Below are 27,150 nucleotides of genomic sequence, written 5' to 3'. Positions count from 1 at the left end.
GAAACAGGATACGTAATGAATGCTATAAAGAAAAGTACGTAGCTTCTGGAATACTTAACTTTAATCCATAATTGTATAACATCACTCTTGTACAGATATAATCTCCATTTCAATATACTTGGTGATGGCGCCTTGCTAGGTCGTAGCAAATGACTTAGCTGAAGGCTATGCTAACTATCGTCTCGGCAAATGAGAGCGTGATTGTCAGTGAACCATGGCTAGCAACGTCGGCTGTACAACTGGGGCGAGTGCTAGTAAGTCTCTCTAGACCTGCCGTGTGGCGGCGCTCGGTCTGCAATCACTGATAGTGGCGACACGCGGGTCCGACGTATACTAATGGACCGCGGCCGATTTAAAGGCTACCACCTAGCAAGAGTGGTGTCTGGCGGTGACACCACAGAAAATTACTACAAAAGATATATGGGGTGATCAAAAATTCAATGCCTACGTTAACAGGGATAATGACGGAACCAAAACAAAATAAAGACATATTTCGTAAAGCAACCACATGTTGGAGTACCGAGTGTACCGGAGGATATTGTGAGTGACTGAGAATAAAACGTTGTTAAATGTTTACGTTGTTTTATTGTTCTCATCACTATTACATCACAACAAACGTTCAAAATGAGTGCCATTAACTTCAGCGCAGATCCGGTATCGACACAGCGGGGAGTCCCTTGTCGACGGGAAAATGCGTGGCGTGTTCTGTACCTGTGTGGCGGCTGCACGAATTCTTGTGATCAATTCCGCCTCCAAGTCAACAGGGGTACAGTACACCTCGAATTTCGTGCAGCCCCAGAGAAAGAATTCAAATGTGGTGAGGTCCGGAGAACGCGCTAGCCAAAGTACAGGTCCTCTCCGTCCGATCCTGCACTGCAGCTCTGCCTGGGGCATGGATGTGTGTGATGTCCTTAGGTTAGTTAGGTTTAAGTAGTTCTAAGTTCTAGGGGACTGATGACCTCAGATGTTAAGTCCCATAGTGCTCAGAGCCATTTGAACCATTTTTGCACTTCAGCTGTCACGCAGGCGCTAGTGCTACACGCTGTTTACTGACGCAGTATGAAAGAGCATGACATCATAATATATTACATACTAACATTTGGTGTAACAATGTTAGAAACAATGACTTTTACCTTTTCCACTCGTGTATTACCTTATGCATGCTCAATGCTCACGCACACAAGGTTGCTTTACGAAATACATTTGTTTTCGCCTACTGTGTCACCCTCTTAGTTTGTGCACTGAAGTTTTGTACAATCTGCATACCTATCTCTTAGTTTTATGGACTGCCTCGTGTTTGTTTCTTACCGGTATCTTTTTCAGTGATGATGAATAGCTTCTAGAAAATGAGGTGGTGATCCAACTGAATTAGCGAATAAATTCTGCCAGTACCCATATCAGATTGTCGTACACTTTATGCACTGTTCCTCTACCGGCAGTTTTATGCTCAAGCCATCGACGAGTACAGAACCTCCTTCGCGATTTTCTCCTCCCCTCTTCGACGAACGCTAACAAACTTAACGCAACTACTTCAACGCGCGTCCGTTTTCGTAAGCAAACTGCCGCGGGAGAGCGTTGTAATCGCAAATCATGATGCGCGGTATAGGCTGGTCGTGCAGCAACCACGATGGACACAGGGTCTGGAGTGCTTCGCAGCAAGGAGCAGGTCCCGTGTAAAGTCCTTTTTATACGATCGACTTCCTTGTCTCAGTTAGCTACACGAGACCAGTGCATCTACTGCAGCGCCTCTGCCGTTTTATTTCCTTACTGAATCTCACCTGTTTTCAGTGGTCATTTTCATTTACGCGTCAGCGCCAAAATTGCGTGTGTTCCGAGAACTGTCTGCTGTGCAGTTTGGCAGCGCTATCCGGCCGCAGTTGGCTGCATCTTCCACACCAAACGCACAGTTTGTTTACGGAAGCGGACGCGCGTTAGGTATTTGCGCTAACTTTATTAGGGTCTATTCTTTTTACAGAAAAATCGATTTGTGGTAAGAAAATGTAGGATTAGTAATGAAAATGGAGTCTATTAACTAAAAATGGAAATGAGCGTTTGGCGTCATTGGCCTTTACGTCCTTAGCGGCGCAAGTCCGGCCGCCTCAGTGGAGGTCTTACTATATTCGACGCCATATTGGGCGACTTGCGCGCCGGATGGGGATGAAATGATGAGGAGGACAACACAACACCCAGTCCCTGAGCGGAGAAAATTCCCGGCCCAGCCGGGAACCGAACGTGGGCCCATAGGACGGCAATCCGTCACGCTGATCACTGAGCTATCGGGGCGGTTAGTCTATTAATGACCAAAGCAGAACTCATATCGGAAGTCCTTGGCAAAATTCGTGACGTAAGGTTGGAAATTGGAAATTTGTGCTAAGTTGCTATGGCATAAAACTGCTGAGGCCATCGGTCCCTAGGCTTACACACTACTTAAGCTAACTTAAACTAACTTACGTTGGGGACAACAGACACGCCCATACCGGAGGCAGGACTCGAACCTCCGACGGGGGGAAGCCGCGCGGACCGTGACAAGGCGCCTGAGACCGCGCGGGGTCATGACTTAAATTCTCTACATTGTTGACAACTGAAAGAACGGGATAAGTACCATCCAAACATTTCAGAACATGTACTTTCATTTGCTCGACAAAACATGTACTTTCAAACACATCAGACCATATGTAGAGTGCAGTAAATAGCGCCTTCTCGCTTTATCCTTGGTATCTTGTTTTCTTACTAAGTGTCAAATAAGAACGAAAATTATTTTTCTCGCCGAATAATTCTGACTTTTCACTCTTCAAAAAATTTTCATATAATAAGTTTTTCTATTTATGTTCTTATTTATTCATGGTGTAGGTTTTCTTCCTTTGTAAAACGTAAATGCTTTTTGCTTTAAGGGGTTTGACCTGTCTTGTATGAGAACACTAGTACGTAGGAAGGAATGGGAGGACCTTGTGTAACCTTTAATGTGCCACGAAAACAAAGCAAACAACACAACAAAAATTAAGAAGACGCGAGAGCACAAATCTACTTCTATAATAGGAGCGAGTTCCACCAGAATAGTTAGCAGACGCCGCCATAGTCCCTCCTCTCTGCGCATGCGCAGTGTGCAGCATTCAGAGAAATCTGGAACTCAGCACTCGGCAAATAGGTTGGGTTAGGGCAGGGGGCCAAACAGTGAGGTCGTCGGTCCCAATGGATTATGGAAGGACGGGGAGGGAAGTCGGCCGTGTCCTTACAAAGGAACCATCACGGCTTTTGCCTGAAGCGATTCAGGGAAAAAACGGAACACCTAAATCGGATGGGGCGGACTCGGGTTTGAACCGTCGTCCTCCCGAATGCGAGTGCTAACCACTGGGCCACCTCCCTCCGTAGGCACGATCTATAGATCATTCAGGCCACAGTGATGCTCGCGTCGTGGTTGGTTGCCGATTTAGAAGAGCGCACGAAAAGCGCACGCATTTCGAGTAATCGATCTGAACCAGGAAGTCGCTCGCGTAAGGCGGGCTTAATGGACGGCCGCTCTCTGCGTGCCATCTGGCTGCCGTCAGCGTGGCCCTGCGGAGGCAGTCGGCCGGCCGGCAAAGCCTGCCACAGCGGCGCCTGCCCGCCCGAGCTTCTGGGAACGCCGATCGCCGGCCTCGCCGCGTGTTTGTAAACAAGTGCCGGGCTGGCCCGCGACCTGCATATGCTCTGCGCGCGGCGCCGTTCTGGCGCCACGAGGCGAGGCTAGGAGAGGCGATGGCGCTGTGGCAGAGATGTTCATCTGCCAGCCACGCGGCCCGCGTGCGCAACTCTCGCTAGTGCTGTGCTTTCACTTCCCCTGAGAGGCACCCACATTGCTTGCTCATACTGTGGCATCAAGCAGTCAGGCCTGCAAGATGAGTGGTCTGCCAAGCGAGTGGATTCATTCTTATTTATCGAGTAACATGAACTCTCGTACTCACAATTTAGTTACAAATTATCCTCCTGTACGAATAATACGCAACGGAAACGCAAGCCTGACTATCAGTAATTTACAGGACTCTGACTGTTCACTACGCACTGGCAATACCACATTTTCGTTTTGTCTTTTATTTAACGGCTTTTATCAACACGTGGCCACCGCACTGAATGCGAATGGCGCACACATTATAAATTCCGAACATCATGACAACATACAATTCGAAGGAAAAGTCCACCAATCTTTTTCTTTTCACTAACTTATTTATTCCGATAAATTCTATAACCTAAACACACAAATTCTATAACCTACAACAATAACACATGAGAAATTCCGCCCAGTGGGCATGGCTTAACATTGGTGATTCTCTACCTTATGGTCTCGTAATTATTTAACGCTACAGTGCACTTTCTGGATAGGATGGTGGATCTTCTATTATATCTCACACTTCGACTCTCACAATCATCATCACGAAACTCTCCTCCAGACCGAGCAGTACAAAAGGAACACGCATAACCCACTACCTCTGCAACTACCTAGCTACTCTCCCACGCAAACCACGCATACCCAAATTACATGACATACACCACACTACAAGAAGGAATACAACACAATAAATAGTCACAACACTATCACTTTCAGCTTTCCCACTTCAATTAGTATTTATCCCAGTTGCACACGACACTGATCCCACTTCGTAATTCTTCTTTCCTACTATGAACTCTAGAGATATATGCACGTCTTCCTGTGCAATGCAAGCCAAGTGGCGTTGCTGGATAGACGGCTGACTCACCTTGCTTCTCTCTCAGAGCATTATAGTGTGAATCAAGCGTCACACGGAAACATAACATGCAAAGTAATATTAAGAGCATATTCATCACACACGCGAGTCCTCAACTGATACCATGGACGAGTACTTCTCTTTATCCTTTGTCTCATACACAGATTGAGACTCACACAGTACTCACCACGTGGAAGTACTCGCCTCTAATTTCAAATTCTGCACACGCTATTTCTTAAATATTTCAACTTATAGTACACGCGCTAGTAATTCAGCTTAACTTAGGCACACGGAAGTATTTCAACTTATTGCTACACGTGGTTTCATTGTGACCGTTGGTCACTTCCGAAGATTACTACGATCCCATTAATATTACCTGCCTGACATTTAATTCCCCCCACAAAAGTTCCTGAAACAGAGAAATTATTATTTCAAACTACTCTTAAATATTCCACATGCATACCATGTCTCCACTCTTTTGTCTTTACGGAGCACAGCTAAGACAGGTCTTAACAGCACAAGATCCAGCGGCAGAGTGCTGTAAACGTGGCTGTTCTTCAGGTCCTCTCGCACCTATGCTGAAGTGGGGGAGCACCTTGCTACCGTTTTGGTCAGCCACATTTCAGGCGCTCAAAGCTCAGGTAAATTCCAAAGTATCGTCTCAAAGATGATCGTATATTCACATTCACTATCTGCGGTTAGCAGACGACCATACATTCATTCATTTTACAGATCTCACCAAACTGGATGTAGGGATTTACTTTGTGGGAGTGCACATGTGATCAATTAAATAAATAAATTGTCATTCTTTCCCACACTGGTATCCGACTTCGCTGTATTAATTGAAATTCAGTTATTTTACAAAAAAATGTGTTGTCCTGACAAAAATAATGAAGTATGTTGTACCTATTTTCAATGTCGGGCGGTACCGTACCCTTTCACCCCTCCATCTCCAACAGGTGTCTCTACTCGGATTAAGGGTAGCGTCTCGACTAACCTACAGCCCCTGTCTTTAGGGTAACATACGTATTCACAGTCACTTCAGCAGCGTCTGCCAATAAACATGCTGTTGTGTCGTTGTTGTGGTCTTCATCCCAGAGACTAGTTTGATGCAACTCTCTATGCTACTCCATCCTGTGCAAGCCTCTTCATCTCCCAGTACCTATTAAAACCTACATCCTTTTGAATCTGCTTAGTGTACTCATCTCTTGGTCTCCCTCTACGATTTTTACCATCCACGCTGCCACGCTACCATCCAACACTAAACTGGTGATCCCTTGATGCCTCAGAACATGTCCTACCAACTGATCCCTTCTTCGAGTCAAGTTGTACCAAAAATTTCTCTTCTCGCCAGTTCTGTTCAGTACCTGCTCATTAGTTATGTGATCTGCCCATCTAATCTTCAGCATTCTTCTGTAGCACCACAATTCAAAAGCTGCTATTTTCTTCTTGTCCTAACTAGTTATCGTCCATGTTTCACTTCCATGAGTGGCTACACTCCATACAAATACTTCCAGAAACGACTTCCTGGCACTTAAATCAATTCTCGATGTTAACAAATTTCTCTTCTCCAGAAACGCTTTCCTTGCCACTGCCAGTCTACATTTTATATCCTCTATACTTCGACCATCATAAGTTATCTTGCTCCCCAAATAGCAAAACTCCTTTATTGCTTTAAGTGTCTCATTTCCTAATCTAATTCCCTCAGCGTCACCCGACTTAATTCGACTACATTCCATTACCCTCCTTTTGCTTCTGTTGATGTTCATCTTATATCCTCCTTTCAAGGCACTGTTAATTCCGTTCAACTGTTCTTCCAAGTTCTTTGCTGTCTCTGACAGTACTACGTCATCCGCAAACCTCAAAGTTTTTATTTCTTCTCCATGGATTTTAATACCTACTCCGAATTATTCTTTCGTTTCCTTTACTGCATGCTCAGTATACAGGTTGAATAACACCAGGGATAGGCTACAACCCAGTCTCACTCCCTTCCCAACCACTACTTCCCTTTCATGCCCCTCGACTCTTATAACTGCCGGCCGGGGTGGCCGAGCGGTTCTAGGCACTACAGTCTGGAACCGCGTGACCGCTACCGTCGCAGGTTCGAATCCTGCCTCGGGCATGGATGTATGTGATGTCCTTAGGTTAGTTAGGTTTAAGTAGTTCTAAGTTCTAGGGGACTGATGACCTGCTCCGAGCCATTTGAACCATTTGACTCTTATAACTGCCCCTGGTTTTTGCACAAATTGTAAATAGACTTTCGCTGCTTGTATTTTACCCCTGCCACCTTCAGAATTTTTAAGAGAGTATTCCAGTCAACATTGTCAAAAGCTTTCTCTAAATCTACAATTGCTAGAAACGTAGGCTTGCCTTTCCTTAATCTATCTTCTAAGATAAGTCGTAGGGCCAATATTGCCTCACGTGTTCCAATATTTCTACATAATCCAAACTGATCTTCCCCGAGGTCAGCTTCTACCAGTTTTTCCATTCGTCTGTAAAGAATTCGCGTTAGTATTTTGCAGCCGTGACTTGTTAAACTGATAGTTCGGTAATTTTCACATCTGTCAACACATGCTTTCTTTGGGATTAGAGTTATATTCATCTTGATGTCTGACGGTGTTTCGCCAATAAACATAGCTGACTGAAAAGTTTCTGTTTCAAGATGACACAAGTTGTGTTGTGGACGGAGGTGCGACGTAATATACAGGGTGCTCGGAAATTCCCATTGCACTTCTGGAACTTGAGGTGTCGGATCGGTGGATGTCATTTGACGTCTGTCCTACCTCTCTGAACTCTTTCGAGCCTCGTTCACTTGTGAGTATTAGAGTAACATGGTTGAGTACATGAAACTTCCTGGCAGATTAAAACTGTGTGCTGGACCGAGACTCGAACTCGGGACATTTGCCTTTCGCGGGCAAGTGCTGTACCAACTGAGCTACCCAAGCACGACTCACGCTCCGGGGCGTGAGTCGTGCTTGGGTAGCTCAGTTGGTAGAGCACTTGCCCGCGAAAGGCGAATGTCCCGAATTCGAGTCTCGGTCCAGCACACAGTTTTAATCTGCCAGGAGGTTTCATATCAGCGCACATACCGCTGCAGAGTGAAAATCTCATTCTGGTTGAATACACGTTTGCAGGAGAATCTGACACCATCCTTCTGAATGGCGAATCTCACGGTAATGGAAGAGCCGCTAGTCGCATTTATCGAGATCGTTCTCCACAACGTCCGATTCCATTGCATACCGTTTTCGCCACAATTACGCAACAGCTTCGAGAAAGATTACTGTTGAATGCTGCCTAGCCGCCAAATGTGGGGTGTCTGGGAAACCTGCTTCCGTGGATCGCTAGACAACATTCAAACAAATCGTATTGAGTTTTATTACAAAAGCAAAAATTCCAGCACTTAACTTTGTGTTAAACAGATATGTTGCAAGCAAAGGGCGACATGCAAAAGAGTCAATGTTCTTCAGTATAACAGTTCCAAGATTGAGCTAAATAGAATGTACGAGGAAAGTAATGAGCTGGGCCGGGCGCGGTGCTTATGTTCTCTTTGCATAGAAGCCGCTGCTGTTGCGTTGTCGTCCTGGAGAGGGATCGGTCAGCGTGCAATTGGCTGTGCTCTCTCTTTCCCAACTGGCATGCCCGCGCTTGACTTTACGCCGAAGGTACCTTCAACGTCAGTAGGCACGACTGTGTTGCTCCAAAGAGATTCCGCACACCTGAACTGGAAGAGGCCGTACTGCGTCACGTTGAAGAGAAACCGTTACCAAGTACACGAGCAATTTCTTTGGCTATTGATGAGTGGAACCGTAAAACAAGTGATGACCTGGGTCAAGCTTAATCAGCTACTTGTAAAAGTGGCCACCTTACAAACGTGTTTTCAAATAGTTGTAGCTCGGCGACGGTTCGCTTTCGGACTTCGGTTCCAATTCAAAATATTATCTACTCACTCCCCCGTATTAGTCCTAGAAGTTTGTAACGGGAATTTGCAGAACACCCTGCAGGTGATTTAGCTAACGGAGTAGTCAGTAGCAGTCTTATAGAGAACAGATTAACATGTAACATAATTGGTCCCTTATATGTCACTACGCGATCTTTCTCCTACGTGAAAATATCTGTATTTGCCTAACTGTGCTGCGAGGGTGGGGACAAGTTACAATATTTTCTCTTGTGTGAGACAGCTGTGTTTGTATGTGTTATGTGGAGCAAATAAAACTATATGTTCTGAAATTTTTGGATGATACTTTTCCTCTTCTTTCAATTGTCAAGGATGTAGAGAATTTAAGGCCTTTGCTCAGAATATAGACTACGAATTCTACTTTGGTCATTAATAGTCCCTATTGTGATTGTTTATTCCTACCCTTTGTTTGTTACTACAATTCCATTTTTCCGTAAAAAGAATAGTCCCTCGCAACCTCACTTTCACCACTCAGATGCCAAACTGCACAGCAGACAGCTCTCACAGTACGCCGGCCGTAGTGGCCGAGCGGTTCTAGGCGCTTCAGCCTGGAACGGCGCGACCGCTACGGTCACAGGTTCGAATCCTGCCTCGGGCATGGATGTGTGTGATGTCCTTAGGTTAGTTAGGTTTAGGTAGTTCTAAGTTCTAGGGGACTGATGACCTTAGATGTTAAGTCCCATAGTGCTCAGAGCCATTTGAACCATTTCTCATAGTACACGTAGTTCTGGCGCTGACAGGTAAACGACAATGACGACTCAAAACAGACGAGACTCAGTAAGGGGATAAAACACCAGGGACGCTGCAGTAGAACTTGTCTCTAGCAGCTGTCACTCAGGCTAGTGGAGCATCATGCTATCACTCGGACGAGTGAAGATCGTGCCTGCGAGGCTGGTCACAGAGGGCTCCCTCCCTAAGCCTCTCAAGGGCAGCGACATTCTGAAATGGTGCCAGTGACCGTTCTTGTTAGTATGTCAAAACCCCGCCTCAGTTGCGAAATGTTACTGGTCTTTACCCATGTTTCAGCTAGAGTAATCTAGCCTTCTTCAGAAGCATAAAATAAACTAATACATGCCAGAATAAGGCACGGTCAAACATAAAAAGCTAAAGTACTGTGGAGTTCCAACCGACCGCTTTCCACGAAGTGGGCCCGGGGCTGTTCCTCAGCTAAGTAACGTAGCTTGACATGGTACCTTGGTACTTTAGCTTTCTATGTTTGACCGTGCCTTATTCTGGCATGTATTAGTTTATTTAATGCTTCTGAAGTAGATCACTCTAGCTGAGACCTGGGTAAAGACCAGTAGCATTTAGCAACTGAGGCCGATTTTTGTCATATTAATTTATCACAGTTGCTGACAGGGCTGCAGCATGTTAAAAATTCTTACCGTTCTTGTTCGTCGGCGGGACACAGGGCGCCCTTTGAACTCAGGAAGTTCCGTTGAGTCCCGGAAGTGTTTGCTAACGTGACGAATCATCTCCCCTAGGAGGAAACTGAAATATGCGGCTTCACCATCTTATGCTTCCGTAGCGTGAGAACTTTTCGCATTCTGGGAGTTCCAGCAGCAACCCACTCCTATTTCTCGTTTACCTAGCCAGCAGCGAGACAGCAGTCAGACAGCTAAGGAATACACAGTGGCCGCCATACAAAATTTCAGCAGTTTCTCTCCTGTAAGTTTTGCTGCAAAGAGAAGTCCCGAGTTGTCAGGCTGGTAATTGTGACAAACTCTTCCCTCAAGGACGTGTTGTTCTGGAGAGAGAGAGAGAGAGTGGGGTTGCAGCTAGGGTGGAGAGCGCCACGTGGGTCCTCTAGGTCTGATTTTCTACGGCCGAGACGCTTCTCTGTACCCTTGGACGGGTTTAGTGTCCGAGGAAGTGCCGCAATTTAGCAGCAACGCAGTCCTTTTACCTCTGAGCAATTCAGACCTTCCGTGTTCTTTAAATCACAAATTGTGTTCCATTTTTATTAATTCAAGGTTGCGTTTACTATTCAACAGTTTCCTTTAATTACATTTATGAACTGCTCAGACCTACTGGAACGCCACCTGTACATCCGCTAGGGGTCTTCCTTGTTACTTGTTTAAACTGCTCAAAAATAACTGGGGAATAGACAGTTGTCTAGTGCGATAAATCAAAATTCTTTGTGAAGAGTCTTTGTTCATAATTAGTTTAACGGTACTGCACACGGAAGTTTGTGAATCTCTGAGGATTTTGTGCATAATTAATATTCCACGATTTTTAGTTTCAAACTAGATTTTTCTTATTATACCATTCTTACAACAAATTGGATTTCTTTTATTGGTATCATTAATCTCGGATTATATATTATACTTTACATAACCTAAATAAACTAGGTTACTTAAAAGTGATCAACTTGATTTATTTCGCTCAACGTCATGACTTTGGACAGGCGATTCTTCATTACCGAAAATCTTATTTATTTTTTTAAATTAGTGCTTTCACTGCGCCTGCGACCCTTTACAGCACAGGTACCCCACTTAGATCAATTTGAGGACTTTTCAGTAGAAAGATTTGATTGTTGTGTTCTGCATAAGCAATCATCTCAGTAAGTTTTTTGAAAGTGTGAAATCGCTGGTAGACTTTTCCTTTTCTATATATGTTCGTTAGAGTGGTAGGCAGATTGTATAACCGCTACTAAACTCCAGAACGTCTCATTGCAAACAACTAAAGCAATATAAAAGGAGTAAAACTGAGAAAGAACGAATATTTCAAACATCCAATTGCAAGAAAACGTAATAGATACAGTTTGTGTCACTCAACTCTTGTAAAATCCAAATGCAAAAAACGTAATAGACACACTTTGTGTCACTCAACTTTTGTAAAGGCGAAATTTTAATGTTTTAAGATGGTCAAACAATCATTGCAGACCATTTTAAATTCTTAGGACTGAAAAGATAGTTGAATATCTGTTAGATGATGATCAGCTTGGTTTTCGGAAAGGATAATGGAAGAATTAAGAAAAATCGAGGAACCTTCACAGACTTTGTCGACCCAAAAAAGTATACAAAATGTTGCAGATATTCGTAAATCTGAGAAAAAAAAAGAACAGGAGAGAGCTATTGAGAAAGACGCTTCATATGCTATATGGACAAGAACCGAGAATAGAAGACCAACCACCTCCACTCTCCCTTTTCTCTACTCAGCCATGCCTATCCGCACTTTTAGCCCCCAAAAGGCATGCTGACACTACCCACACAATAAGCCTGCAACCCTATGTCCATCAACTTCTCCCCACTCCTTCTGACCGTCTCATCCCTCCCACTCTGTCCATCATCTCCTCCCCCCCCCCCCCCCTCTGTTTCACCATTTCCTTCTCCACCACTTTCTCTGTCCATCTCATCCTCCCCTCTCTATCACCACCCATCTCTCTCACCCCCCACCCCCACCGTCACTCTATCACTGCTCAGCTGTGCACATTCCCACATATAGTCCCTGAAAGTAATACTGATGATACCCACAAAACACGCCTGTTGTGCAGGGCAGTATACATATCAGGAGTAGAAAACACATTTTTGCTCACATCTATTTGTATGGGAGGTAGGAGGTTTTAAGCCCTGCAGTGCTGTTTCTCATACTGCAAGCAGTATGTGTATAAGGATTCAAGAGCTTCATCATTTGTACATAAAATCCTGTCTCGTGTTGACATCGTTCTCCACATCTGAAATATCTCTAATCCAGCCTTCTTAATTAATATCCAACATTGAAATTATCACGTGGCATTGATGGCTGGGAGGCCTCAGTCGGGGAAGTTCAGCTGCCAGGTTGCAAGTCTTATTTCAGGTGATGCCACATTGGGTGACTTTTGTCTCAGTGATGACGAAATGATGATGAGGACAACACAAAATCTGTGGTATCGATAACATCGGTGTCACAGCGTAGGTGCAAGTTCATAAGTTGGCACTAAGAGACACCGACGAAGCGCCCTCTAGCTGGCGCTGTGGAGCTCTACGAGCGTCGCTCCGTATTCTGCCCATTTGATCAAGAACAGACGGCCTGGAATCACTGGAAACACCGCTTCAACTTCAGGGGGTGTTGTCTTGCTATTGAGACTTTGTACTACATATGATGGGTCTAAGGCTTTGCTCATCTGTGCAAAGTTATGTAAACATTTATTAACTTGTTTTGCCTATAGTAAACATCTATAATTTTACACGCAGTACCGACGCGTTATACCTCACCTGCTTCTCCTAGTTTCCTACATTCGGCATACCCTTCAGTTTTCAGGAGCAGACCCATGCGCCGCCTTCCAGGCAGGATACAAAAAAATCCAGTCCACGAGTGGAGAAAATCTCCAACCAGGCTGGGAGTCGAACCCACTGCATCCTAGGCAAACACATTACCACTTAGCTAAGCAGGTGGACTTCCCAACATTATTCAGCTTCTTCAGCTAGTATTTCATATTATTCTCTATTTTCAGCTGTCCTGTTCTGCAGCCATTTCAAATATGCATTCTTTTTGCTCTTGGTTAATCTGTCTATACATCGTTCTAGTACTTCATTCCTTTTTTGTTTTTCCTTTGACTTCTTCTTTCTTCCATGTGTTTACAACTAATAAATAATGCTGAACTACGCAACAGTTATGTTTATGGATGCATTCGTTGTGATAACTGCTCCAAAACATGGCTAGTTTATCTTTTTTTGATCAGAACCCTCTTTCTCAACATTTTGCCAACCACAAGTATTCAGTATGTGTAGCCACCACTGCACTGGAGGTAAATACAAACCTACGTTCTCCATGCCGTTCAACAGACCTTACTGTGTCTCCAGTTGTGAGTGGGAAGAGGGTGCTTCCTACTGTAAACTGTAGAGTTTAACAACATGCCACGGAGTATCATTTTAAACCTCGATCCTGTGTTCATTGTCACATTATGACTGGTAGGGTTGTCAGCATGGAACGTTGTACACTGAACAGGCATACACCACAGGAAACTTCACTCAAACCGTCAACACCGGTGTACAGTGAAGTTGCGACAGCAGAAAACTGTAGCGAAATGCAGGAGGATCTGCAGGGGATCCATGCTTAGTCCAGATATTGGTAGTTCACCTTTAGCATGAACTAGCATTGTGTATAAATCTCGCGAAAAGACGCATTATTCTGTAAGTACACGACTGCAGAGAAATTGGTGGAAGCAGTCATATTCATAAAATATTTACGAGTATGGGTGCAGATTCATAGGATTTGTCGACCTTGGAAAAGGCGTTCGGCAATTTACAATGGTGCGGAATGTTCTAAATTCTGAGAAAAATAGGGGTAAGCTATAGGGTATGTATAAGTGCCTATAGGCAATAATGAGAGTGGACGAAGTGCTCGGATTAAAAAGGTGTAATACATGGATGTAGTCTTTCGTTCTTACTGTTCAATCTGTACATCGAAGACGCTTAGATGGAAATGAAAGAAAGTTTCAGGAGTGGAATTAAAGTTCAAGGTAAAAGGATGTCAGTGATACGGTTCGCTGATAACAATGCTGTCCTGAGTGAAAGTGAACAAGAATTACAAGATCTGCTGAATGGAATTAACAGTCTAATGAGTACACGATATGGATTGATAGTAAGACGAAAGTAATGAGAAGTAGCAGAAATGAGAACAACGAGAAGCTTAACATCAAGACTGATGGTCACGAAGTAGATGAAGTTGATGAATTTTACTACCTAGGCAGCAAAATAACCAGCGACGGACGGAGCTGGGGGGACATCAAAATCGGACTGGAACTGTCAAAAAAGGCATTCCTGGCCAAGAGAATCTATTTGTATCAAACATAGGCCTTAATTTCAAGAAGAAACATCTGAGAATATACGGAGCACAGTACCGTATGGTAGTGAAATATGAACTGTGGGAAAACCGGAACAGAAGAGGCTCGATACAGTTGAGATGTGGGGCTACAGACGAATGTTGAAAATTAAGTGGACTGATAAGGTAAGGAATGAGGAGGTTCTGCGCAGAATCGGAGATGAAAGGAATATATGAAAAACTCTGACAAGGCGAAAAGAGAATGATAGGACACCTGTCGAGACATCAGGGAATGACTTACATGGTAACATAGGGAGCTGGAGAGAGCAAAAACTGTAGAGGAAGACAGAGATTGGAATACATGCAACAAATAACTGAGGAAGTAGGCTGCAAGTGCTACTCTGATATGAAGAGGTTGACAGGGTAGCGGAATCGTGGCGGTCCGCATCAAACCAGTCGGAGGACTGATGACATAAAACTAACTGCAGGTAAAGCAGATGCCAAACTGAGATACAATGGAAGCCTCCTCAGAAACAGTAATTCTCTCACAAAGGCAGTAGGTAACAAAACCTTCGTTCGACCAATACTTGAATATTGCTCGTAAGTCTGAGACCCGTACCAAACAAGATTGATAGAGGAAATAGAGATCCACAGAAGAGCAGCATGTTCCGTTACAGGTTCAGTCAGTAAACGCGGAAACATTAAGAAGTTAGTCAACGTATCCAGCAGCAGACGCTGGAAGAGAGGTATTCTGCATCACGGTTTGGTTTCTTGGTAAAGTTACTAGAGCGTACATTCCTAGAAGAAACGACGATTATATTGCTTTCACCCTCGAGTATCTCGCAAAAAGACAATGGAGGTGAATGTTAGAGAGATTCGACTTCACACAGAGGCTTACCAGCAATTCGCGAACCATTTGCGACTGAAACAGGAAAGAAGGGAAGGGACGGTGGCGCTCAAAGTACCCTCCCCCCCCACACACACTAAGGCAACTTGCGGTGTATAGATGTAGGTAGGTGTAGCTGCAGACGTAGATGTAATTGTCACCCATGGTCAACGACACCAGCTTACCACCTCTACCATCAAATTATTCCCCAAAGGTACCCCGAGCAGAAAGCAGTAAAAGTTCAGGCCGTTTTCTTGAAGGGAACTGGGGGAGCTGTTTCGACTCAGACAGTACGCAACCGCCTCTGCACTTTCAACTCGGCCTCTAGCTGCCGAGTGCGAATGTGCAAGCGGGTAAATTAATCAACCAGTCGCCGCTGAACGCTTCCTGTCTCTCAGCTTCCAGGAAAAAAATAAAATAAAATAAAAAATAAAAAAAATGTTTTTCAGTATTTCCTATAATTGCAGTCCACATTTAAAATTTTAAAACGCTGTCATAATTTACTCACTTAGTATTATACTTCAACATGATACGCAAGCCGACCGCTGTGGCCGAGTGGTTCCAGTTGCTTCAGTCCGGAACCTCGCTGCTGCTACGGTCACAGGTTCGAATCCTGCCTCAGGCATGGGTGTGTGTGATGTCCTTCCGTTAGTTAGGTTTAAGTAGTTCTAAGTTCTAGGGGACTGATGACGTCAGATGTTAAGTCCCATAGTGCTTAGAGGCATTTGAACCATTTGATACGCAAATTATCAAAATTAGAAAGCGGTAACTTACAGCGCGCAAATTAACCGCACTATAACCAGCCATTATTTGAGAATGAAAGCACTTAGCTACTTCCAACGTCCTTTACTCATAACTGCAAATCTTTCCAAACTTTTTCTCTCTTTCAACCCACAGAAAATTAATTAAGGAAATCAAAATTTTGTCGCTTACTACATTTTCGCTTTTCGCGTAGTAGAACATCAGTACAAATAATAACGCTTTAATTAATCACTTCTTTATGAGCAACTTATATGCTTAGCGTCAAATATTTCACACATTAACTTAATTGTAAAGGAATGGCACTCTGAAGCTGTTTAATACAAGGGAGTGTGATTATTTAAAGAATTTACGGGTATCAGTCAGAGGTGTACAAATCCTCCTTCCAGCCTGCCTGGTCCTGTTTCCGCTCCAACCATAAATGCCGGTCGGCCTGGCGCAACGGAGACACGACAGAACACGTGCACTGAAGACAGTGGCTAAAGCGGGCCAACTTGGGTTTTCATAAGCCTGGCGAATTTTACGGGTTCCGTTGAGCCTGCTGCACCTGACAACAGCTTGTCCAATCGATCCAGCGCGACTGCAATAGGTATTTTCACTGCAACTCACTTATCATAACAGTGACAGCAGCAGAATGAACCAATCTAACTTAAAGGAGACTGAGCAGAAATAAAGAAATGGAGAATATACACAAGGCACGAGAAAGAACACAAGTCATGTGGGGGGATGATGTCTTAATCAGGCAGCTTCCAATAAACCAGTAGGCGTCTCACAATGCAAACTGCGTAAAAAGTTACTAGGAACACTCATTCGAGAACCTCGGGTGTGTTACGATGTGTGTGTAAACTTGACCTGTAGTTTCCCCACTCCATAAATAGTTTGAGGGAGGACAAGGGCTTAGTTGCTCACAAGTGTGTGGAGATGTTTGCTAGGGACTACAGGTCTTTGAGCAGTACACAGACTTTCTAAATTTAGGGCAAACATTGATTGAAATAGGAAAAAAAAACGCTCAGTGGGTATTGAAAAGCACATTCTGGTGGTACGCAGAGTAGAGCGAAACAAGTTTAGTATGAATGAAAAGCTACTTCTTTCAGACATGTATTTTTAGCTTAACGTAATATGAAAATGTTTACTAAAATCCATTTGGAGAATTCAGAAAGAACTACACACATCAAAAAATGTTTTGCATCACCTCGGTTCCGAGAGTTCCGGAAGCTGCACAGAAAATTGGAATAGAGATCAACATTAGCATCATTTCCGCCATTATTCCTCATGAAAACCACACATTGCATGTTGTGCCATCATACTGCGAGACCTTCAGAGGTGGTGGTCCAGATTGCTGTACACACCGGTACCTCTAATAACCAGTAGATGTCCTCTTGCACTGATGCATGCCTGTATTCGTCGGGGCATACTATCCACAAGTTCATCAAGGCACTGTTGGTCCAGATTGTCCCACTGCTCAACGGCGATTGGGCATAGATCCTTCAGGGTGGTTGGTGGGTCATGTGGTCCATAAACAGCCCTTTTCAATCTATCCCAGGCATGTTCGATAGGGTTCATGTCTGAAGAACATGCTGGCCACTCAAGTCGAGTGATGTCGTTATCCTGAAGGAAGTCATTCACAAGATGTGCACGATGGGGGCGCGAATTGTCGTCCATGAAGACGAATGCCTCGCAAATATGCTGCCGATATGGTTGCACCATCGATTGGAGGATGACATTCATATATGGTACAGTCGTTACGGCGCCTTCCATAACCACCAGCGGCGTATGTCGGCCCCACATAATGCCACCCCGAAACAGCAGGGAACCGCCACCGTGCTGCGCCCACTGAACAGTGTGTCTAAGGCGTTCAGCTTGACAGGGTTGCCTCCAAACACGTTTCCGACGATTGTATGGTTGAAGGCATATGCGACACTCATCGGTGAAGAGAACGTGATGCCAATCCTTAGCGGTCCATTCGGCATGTTGTTGGGCCCATCTGTCGGGGATGAAGTTGCGCATCATGCAGCCTATTGCACACAGTGTGAGTCGTAGCACGGTGTCCTGTGGCTCCACGAAAAGCGTTATTCAACATGCAGCAGTAGCCCTTGGGCGGCCTGAGCGAGACATGTCATCGACATTTCCTCTCTGTATGTCCTCCATGGCCGTAAAACGTCGCTTTGGTTCTCTACGAGACGCCCGGATACTGACTGCCCTTCCTGGCACAAAGTAACAATGCGGACACGATCGAACCGCGGTACTGACCGTCTAGGCATGGTTGAACTACAGACAACACGAGCAGTGTACCTCCCACCTGGTGGAATGACCGGAACTGAACCGCTGTCGGACCCCGTCTTCTAATAGGCACTGCTCATGCGTTGTTGTTACATCTTTGGCTGGGATTAATGACATCTCTGAAGAGTCAAAGGGACTGTGTCGGTGATACAATATCCACAGTCAATGTCTATCCATTCTGGGAACTGGGGTGATGCAAAACTTTTTTTGATGTATGTATTTTGACGAGTTAGAATGAATTCAACCAGCCTAGAATACACAGCCTGGAAAAGTAGTTAAAACGAATATAATTGGAATCTAGGTGTTCAGATAGATAGTAAACTGTCGTGGAAAGCTCACATTGGGGCTCTTGTTCAAAGACTTAATCCTCCCATTTTTACTATTCGAACGGTATCTGAAGTAAGTGATTGTTCGACACGAAAATTAGTCTACTTTGCTTATTTTCATCCGGTTATGTCTTATAATATTGTATTTTGGGGTAACTCTTCCCATTCTAAAAGGATATTTTTGGCTCAGAAACGGGGAGTTCGGGCAGTAAGTGGTGTAAGTTCGCGAACATCTTGTCAACCCTTGTTCATTAGTATGGGTATTCTGACTTTGGCCTTACAATATACATATTCTTTACTGTAGTTTCTTGTGAACAATATCAGCATATTTCCAAGAATCAGCAGCTTTCACTTAGTTAATGCTACCGAGCGAGGTGGCGCAGTGGTTAGACACTGGACTCGCATTCGGGAGGACGACGGTTCAATCCCGCGTCCGGCCATCCTCATTTAGGTTTTCCGTGATTTCCCTAAATCGCTCCAGGCAAATGTCGGGATGGTTCCTTTCAAAGGGCACGGCCGACTTCCTTCCCCGTCCTTCCCTAATCCGATGAGACCGACGACCTCGCTGTCTGGTCTCCTTCCCCGAAACAACCAACCAGTTAATGCTCGGCAGAAATCCAGTCGGGATTTGGATCGCACTTCCTTAACTCTTGCGCAGAAAGGTGTGCAGTATACTGCTGCTTTCAAAAGAATTCAAAAATGTTAGCAGTAATCCACGCGCTTTAAAATCGAAACTGAAGAGTTTTTTCATGGGTCGCTCCTTCTATTCTGTTGAGGAGTTCCTTGAAGAATTAAGCTGATTCTTATGTTATATTGCTGATTGCGTTTACTTAATCTTATGGCTGGACTTTTTTGGGTTCATAAACATTTTTATCTGTTATTTCTTTTATGTTGTAATCTCATATACTGACACGTTCCATGACCTTGGATCTTTGCTCCTCAATTTGGTCCAACGGAGCTAGATGTGTAAATAAATAAAAACAAAATATTCTGCTAAAACACACTAAGGTTACAGAAAGTAGACTTCCATAAACTTATTTTAGTTTGCGTTGCAGTATAATGGACATCTTCACGTTCTTAGATGTGAAGGATATTTTTCGGAGATAGTTCGGCTTACTACAGAAATCATGTACTAGAGGTGACCTGATGATGGTTCGAATTGAGAATAGCCAAGCATAGTCGAAAAAAGGTGATGTTGCAGAGAAAGACATAACTATCTGAAGTAAATAAATTAATCCGAAAAAGGTCGAAAAGGAGAAAAGGGGAAATAAAATCCACCACTCTCTGACCTACAATGGCCAAAGACTAATCTGTATTATATTCAGCCTCGTCTTGCGATACACTGGTAAAAAAGAACCTTTCAGCAACTACGGATCCCTGCTCATAACACTACAATGAAACTTCAAACTCCGTCCGAACAGGCCTTGGAAGACCCCACTGTACCGACCGGCCGCCGTGTTATCCTCAGCCCAAAGGCGTCACTGGATGCTGATACGGTGCAGCATATGGTCGGCGCACCGTTCTGCTGGTCGTATGTCAGTTTCCGAGACTGTAGCCGCTACTTCTCAATCAAGTAGCTCCCCAGTTTCCCTCACAAGGGCTGAGTGCACCCTGCTAGCCAACAGCGCTCGGCAGACCGGATGGTGACCCATCCAAGTGCTAGCCCAGCCCGACAGCGCTTAACTTCGGTGGTCTGACGGGAACCGGTGTTACCACTGCGGCAAGGCCGGTGGCACACTACAATGAAAGCGTAAGGAATAAACTGCCACGTAGCGTAGCAGAGCGGAAAGACGGGTAGGCAAGCAAGATTTATTTAACCTGCTTGGTTTGGGCGTAGCTTTGCTTGGATGGGAGTAGAGCAGCCTGTTCGTTCTGCTGATTGCCTGCCTGGCTAACAGGCAAGCATGGGTAGGTATAAAGCGGAAAGTGTTTACATCTGGTATAAGTGTGAATTCCTACGTAAGGTAAAACTCCAATTATTCGGCTATGCGAGTCGCTTATCATCCGAATGGCAAAATAATAATACTGTCTACGCGCGCTTCTGTCCTTCCTGCAGCAAAGTTGGTGTAGACGTAGCACAATCAATATTGGAACGATAACTCACCTTTGCTAGGTGACTGGTGTTCCGGCATAAGGTCAAGCGCCGGCACGCCAGTCGGGAACGTTAGAGCCTAGAGGGCTGTGAAGAACACGTTAGCAAACTACACGCTGACCGACCCCTCTCCAGCACGACAACGCGACAGCAGCGTCCTCTAGGTGAAGAGAACGTAAGTGCCGCTTCCGACTGGTCGCGGCTCAGTTCTACAGAAGCGTTGAAACGTCCCCTTAGAAAAATCGTAAATGACTGTGCTTAAACTGACACACAAGATTTTTAGTTCATGATATCCAGTATTACAAATTTATTCTTTCTGGCGCACACACGTCCAGATCGTCTGCTCTTAAAATTCTGCCATATCTGTCCCCACATCCACCACTGCTGGCGGCTGACCTCCAACTGCGAAACGCTACGCGCTGTTAACTGCCCAACACTACAATAGCAAATTCCAACAATGCAAACCAGCCACAGATTGCACACAGCACAGTCAGTGATTTTCATATAGAGCGCTACATGGCGTTACCAACATAAAAAACTAAACAGCCTACTTACAGCGTCGAGAACAGCGACGTGGACAGAAGCATCCACGGTATTCAGAATGAGATTTTCACTCTGCAGCGGAGTGTGCGCTGATATGAAACTTCCTGGCGGATTAAAACCGTGTGCCGCACCGAGACTCGAACTCGGGACCTTTGCCTTTCGCGGGCAAGTGCTCTACGAACTGAGCTGCCCAAGCACGACTCACGCCCCGTCCTCACAGCTTCGAGTCCCGGTCCGGCACACAGTTTTAATCCGCCAGGAAGTTCATCCAGTGTATTATCTCAGCTGTATTTGAATCCTTATACTGAAGGACATTGATTATATATCATGTCGCCCTATGCTTGCAGCACTTCTGTGCTGTTGTCAGAGTTAACTATTGTCATTTATTTTCTATAACAAAACTCATTAATATGATTTGCTTGAGTTGTTGTCTAGCGAGGAGCAAGTTTCCTAGACACCCCATCTTTGACAACTAGGCACGAAACAATAGCTGGCCCAGCCCTAGTGTTACTGTTCCTCTTGATTACTAATCTGTCTGTGTGTCGTGGACCTGCTGACTTCACGCGTTGTTTCGTCTTTGAGTGCTTTCGGTCGTTCACCACAGTTTCGAAAAGAAAATGTGTTATTCTATCGTTAATGGGTAAAGTAAAAATTATAGATCAATGAGATAAAGGAGTTACGGGTAAACAAGTGGCTGAGATGTACAGTGTTGGACAAGCAATGATTTCAGACATTGAAAGGAGCAAACCTACACTTTTACACTCCGTGTCAGTGCTAGGAAAGGAAGATCGAAGTTCTGCAAGAAAAACGAAGAAAGCAGCAGCAAAAAAAAACTTTAGGAGATGATATTTTCAAGTGGTTTTCGAGCAACGTTTTATGGGAAACCGAATTTCGGGTCCAATTCTTGGTGAAAAAGGTAAGATCTTAGCTCAGAAGCTTTACTGTTCATCCTTTAAGGCAAGTAACGTCTGGCTAAGGTATTTTAGGTGCAGGCACTGCGTCCGTGATTCTTTGTGAAAAACCTAAGATCTTAGTTCAGAAGCTTGATTGTTCATCCTTTAAGGCAAGTAACGGCTGGCTAAGGTATTTTAAGTGCAGGCACTGCACCCATGGATTAGATTTAAGTGGCGAGATGTAGGAAATAATGAAGGGGATTCAGGTCAGGTGACCCCCCAGGCCACAGGATAGGATCTCCCCTTCCAATCCAGCGACCAGGAAATACAGCACTAGGGTAGTTGCGGAGATCAACACTGAAGTGAGACGCTGCACCGTTATGTTGAATCTGCGTCTTCTCACGAACGGCTAAGGCTACGTCCTCCAACAACTCAGGCAGAACTGTTTGCACGAACCTAAAGAACAGATGGCTGTTCAGGCGGCGACGTAGAAGATATGGTCCAATGAGACTCTCGCCTACAATGCCAGCCAAGAAAGTACATGCAAATAATCAGCACAGTGTGTGTAAACTTGTACACATGTGAGTTGTAAATAAGCTGGAAACGCTAACGCTGAGACGTCTGTCAAATCCGTTAGACAGAACAGGTAATTAGGATTGTGGAAAGGGCCAAATAAGGTTGGGGTCAGTTTCACCTTAAAATTGCAATTTATTGTAATGTAGTAACACATTTACAACCAAAGCAGCACATAGCCGAACTTTTACAAGTACGAGTTTCAAACTCCTAATCTTTCACGGCTGAAGGCCTCTAAACAAGAAATCTTAAAAATCAACAAGGTAAATTTCAACTGACTGAAAACACGCAGTTACGATTACAAAGCTGAAAGCCTCAAGGCAAGGGTGGATAGACAAACATGAACAAGGTGCAACACAAACGGCTGAAGGCCCACAATAACATTTTCAAGATTTTAAAATAAATTACCATAACCTTTCAAAGGCAGAAGGCCACGATGTTTAAGCTTGAAATGTAATTTTAAGAATAAGGTTTGTGATATTCGCTATTTTTGGCTTCATTAAAACAGCAAAGCCGGCCGGAGTGGTCAAGCGGTTCTTGGCGCTTCAGTCTGGAACCGCGAGACCGCTACGGTCGCAGGTTCGAATCCTGCCTCGGGCATGGATGTGTGTGATGTCCTTAGGTTAGTTAGGTTTAAGTAGTTCTAAGTTCTAGGGGACTGATGACCTCAGATGTTAAGTCCCATAGTGCTCAGAGCCAATTCGTCGTCTTCGGGCAGAAATATAAACAGAAGAATACGGATAGATATGCGATCCTTCACTACTTGTTCGCTGGAGAACAAATGAAGCCTTGAGCGCTAAACACTTGTACTGTTTTTCTTAAGTAAGACGGACGCAGATTTATGGCGGTCTGATCTAATTTTTACTAAATTAATAAAAACGTGTTCCGTCTACGTTTGAGTGAAGTGTAAAAAGAAGAACTGTTATAACTTATCGTGACGACGCACGAGCGACTCAAGAGGACAATGGCTATATAAAAGAGCGCTCAATGGACATGACACGGACATAAGAATCTTCCGTCATTGTAGTACTAAGCAGAAGGTACGATATATGTTTTAGTTATAACAAATATTTGTTCTGGGAATACTGAATCAGTTAGCAGTGCTCATTCCTATTATCTCCTCAGTATTATTTTCATTTTAATTACACATTTTGCTAAGATTACAAACACCAAGATCGGAGGTCCAATGTGCGTGTTACATTGACAAAAAAGAAAATTGTTTTATCGTCTTCTTGCATCAGCTTTAATATTGAATTTCCCTTTTGTGTGATGTTACAGTTGTTTTTGCGCCCTTAGGAACTTTCTGGTCCCTTAGGAAATTGTTTTGTCATAACTATAACTTCACGACTGGGTATGATCGTATCTACGATCATGAAGTAATTAGAAAGACGATAATGCAATTTCTTAATCAATAGCACGCTAGCTGTGACTGCTTCAAGCCACGCGAAACTGCAAGTAAAGACTATTCACATTTCACAATGCAACATTTTATGACAATGGTCAATCCATGATTCTTACGCCAATTGTAATTGATAAAACAGTAAGCGAAATCTCAGTTTCCAACTTTTCAATTGAATAACAACATCACTTTTGTTTTGTCATATGACAGGTTCCAAGCTGCAATGTTTAAGCTTGAAAGGTAATTTTAAAAATAAGGCACCAAGGCTGAAGGCCCGCAATTAATTTTCCAAAATTTTACAAAAAATATGACCATAAGCCTTAAGTTTTAAGTAGCTGAAACCGGGCTAAAAGAAAAGACAACACAACGGCAATAAACTTTCAGCAAATATCCATGAGCCACGCACAGCTCAAATGCTAGACAAAGTGGAAGACAAGTTGATTTCCATATCTCCTTAAGCTGGCTTCTCCGACTCCGGGTTCCCTATATCACCTTGTTCAGTGGAGCATTCACTATGTCCTGTTAAGCTTTTGCACGCTCTTTCAGAAACACCCTGTATGGCCACAGTCTGTAGTTTATACGTTAACCTTGTGTGATTAAACGCTAGCGCCAGTAACCCGTTGCAGCTTACCACTGTACAACTTTTTAACAAGCCAAACATTGCGTATAGACAAGAGACACAGAGCAGGTTCATGTCCCGACATCATAACCCGGATGGAGGGTCCATTAACGATTCTCGGCACGCGCCGGGCTGGCACATCTAGCAAGACGTGCCCGTGTAGGCCACGCCGTTCCCGCCTCGCTCACTTGCTGTCCTCCACACCCAGGACCTGTGAGTGCGCGAGAAGGCAGAAGCGTCGAAGCGACGGCGGAGCGCCCTCTCGATTCCTGGGCGGGCGTCCAAATCTGTTAGCGTCCGTGACGAAGTTGAACCGTCACAGATAGGTCAATTTCAATCTCCCAGAAATACTTCTTGGTCGATGGTTACGTCAGAGCATGTGGGAGTCAACATTTACGTGAGGCTTCCGCTAAACGTGCAAGTGTGGTGCTTAAAAAAGTAAGTAACGTGCACAGACATTAACGATTTAAACTAAGGAGAGCATGTTCTGAGGCTAACGGCAATAGTCAACTTGATACTGAAAGGAGGACGAATCTCGAGGGAAGAGGAAGGTTAGAATTCTAATGACAGGTAGTCAAGAATGATACTAAAATGTAGACTTTCAAGGCTGGAAATGTCATGTCCATTATAATTATCCGGGCTGTTATGCCGTGGTCGGTTGATGAACTCTGTGTCAATTCCCAACGTTTCGTCCCCGTCTGCGGGAGACATCTTCAAGGGGGTCTGTAGCTCGATTGAAGGTCCAACACACACGCTGACTCGCAGTCATTAGCGAGCCAGCGGGTGTGTTGGACCTTCCATCGAGCTACAGACCCCCTTGAAGATGTCTCCCGCAGACGGGGACAAAACGTTGGGAATTGACACAGAATTCATCAACCGACCACGGCATAACAGCCCGGATAATCATAATGGACAATCAAGAATGATGTGAGTAACACGTATTCAGAGATAAAATTGCCAAAGCTCGATAGGAGGAACATAAGTACGCATGAAATGATATAAATTTCTCGTGGCACTGTTCTTATTAATAGGGAAGGTATTTGGAACTGATAATATGAGTTACTTCGATGTCTGTGCCGTCCTGACACTGTACAAACGGAGTGCAAAATTATCTTCTTTCCAGCTCACATTATGCGAAAATTATTTATTTACTCGTTCGGCTTTTACAAAGGTAATCACCACGTGACGTATAAACTACGTCATCATTATAGCTCTAAACCGAACTACAGTATTCTCTACGGTATTACAAACATTCTATGGCTGAGTCAGAGAGCTTGTTTATATCCTCATACCCATGCACTTTACACACAAGTAAATGGTCTGTTGATAGGATCTCGTCGTACTCACTTACAGATTATAGTGCGATCTAATTTTGCTCCCAAGCATTGATGCGTATCTTCAGGCCTGATGCGCTGGCCATCTGTAGAGAGCTGCTACTTGGAGCAGTAAGTGTTCAGTAGTTCCAGGTGTGCAGTCAGTGAACAGATACATAATGCACCCAGGCAAGAACAGTGGGAAAACTCAAAACTGCAACACTTGAGAAAAATCGACTTACGGAATTCTATAAAACTGTCATTGAAATAATATAAGCTTCCTTTAAATTTCAATTAAGTTTTTTTGCCAGTAAATTACATCATATTCGGTACAACAGTAATGTAGAAATGTAGTTCTGTTCTCGTCGAATGTGAGGTGTCGTAAGGCAATTATTACTTAGTTCTTTCCTCGCTTTTCGAATAAAGTTTTTTGTTACGACCACATATGGGCAACGGTCTTGCCGCAGTGGATACACCGGTTCCTGTGAGATCACCGTAGTTAAGCGCTGTCAGGCGTAGTCGGCACTTGGATGGGTGACCATCCAGGCCGCCATGCGCTGTTGCCATTTTTCGGGGTGCACTCAGCCCCGTGATGCCAATTGAGGAGCTACTCGACCGACTAGTAGTGGCTTCGGTCAAGAATACCATCATAACGACCGGGAGAGCGGTGTGCTGACCCCACGCCCCTGCTATCCGCGTCCTCCACTGAGGATGACACGGCGGTCGGATGGTCCCGGTAGACCACTCGTGGCCTGAAGACGGAGTGCTTATGACCACATATCAATTTTTTTAATACACCATTTCAGTGTTTCTCTACTGCGGAGAACGCTGCAGCAGTCTGTGGGAATTCTGCATATGCTGACAAAGTTGATGTGGCACTTCATAAGACAGACCACATAGTCACAGGGTGCCTAAGGCGGACCCCAGTCAACGAGATATCTCCACTCATGGGAGTAGCACTCCAGATGTAAGAAGACGGCAGAGAACGAAAAGACGAAGCAGGAAAAATATTCAAGGCATCCATTGCTCCGAACTCTCTGTCGCGATTA

The 27,150-nt window shown here is 44.4% G+C and overlaps 1 pseudogene; it reads right to left on the bottom strand.

Annotated features, from left to right (window-relative positions):
• Positions 1-20,285: 20,285 nt before the first annotated feature.
• Positions 20,286-20,403, bottom strand: LOC124620528 (annotated as a pseudogene).
• Positions 20,404-27,150: the final 6,747 nt, after the last annotated feature.

Source organism: Schistocerca americana, chromosome 6 (genome assembly GCF_021461395.2).
Source record: "Schistocerca americana isolate TAMUIC-IGC-003095 chromosome 6, iqSchAmer2.1, whole genome shotgun sequence".
Taxonomy (NCBI): Eukaryota; Metazoa; Arthropoda; class Insecta; order Orthoptera; family Acrididae; genus Schistocerca; species Schistocerca americana.
Note: the sequence above shows the minus strand (reverse complement) of the source record. Positions and strands in the feature narration are given on the sequence as shown.